At 59.7% G+C, this 516-nt stretch overlaps 1 protein-coding gene across 1 annotated transcript in view; it reads left to right on the forward strand.

The window, feature by feature from the left end:
- Positions 1–418: 418 nt before the first annotated feature.
- Positions 419–516, forward strand: part of HNRNPL (heterogeneous nuclear ribonucleoprotein L) — a 14,617-nt gene continuing 14,519 nt past the window's right edge. The window contains exon 1 of the mRNA XM_005885974.2: positions 419–493. The gene's annotated coding sequence lies outside the window, so the exon portion shown is untranslated. The remainder of the gene's footprint in view (positions 494–516) is intronic.

The following is a 516-nucleotide window of genomic DNA, read 5'->3' on the forward strand; positions in this document are numbered from 1 at the left end:
AGCCGGAGCGGGCACTGCAGCGCAGTGGTTATGCATCTTGGGCATCAGACAAGCCCTGCTATGCCACTTACAGCTGTGGGATTCTGGGCCAGTCGCTTCTGTCCCTTGAGCCCATTTCGCTATTTGTACAATATGCACCCCAACACTTATCTCAACTAACACAACCCTTGGCTAACTAGGAGGAATAAGGCATGCTTTCCAAACAACTGCGCGACTTTCTGTGAGGGGAAGGAGGAGTGAAGGACTTGGGGAGTATTGGGGGAAAAGGGACGCGGAACCCGAACGGAGCGGCCCGACAGACTTCTTGTGCGTTTTCTTCCTTCAACCGCGGAGCAACTGTCGGCCTGGCCCCATCCAGCCCCCCCGCGCCCATTTTCCCCCCAGGCTGAAAAGAGGTCGTGGTCCCTTTAAGGCCCGTCCCTCCCTCTCCCAAAACTTCCCAGCGTCTGCTCTTTCCGATTCCGGACGGCCGGCCGGGCTCGCCGCCGAGCTGGTAGGGGCGAGGGGCGCGGGGCC

Source organism: Myotis brandtii, unplaced genomic scaffold (genome assembly GCF_000412655.1).
Source record: "Myotis brandtii unplaced genomic scaffold, ASM41265v1 scaffold947, whole genome shotgun sequence".
NCBI lineage: Eukaryota > Metazoa > Chordata > Mammalia > Chiroptera > Vespertilionidae > Myotis > Myotis brandtii.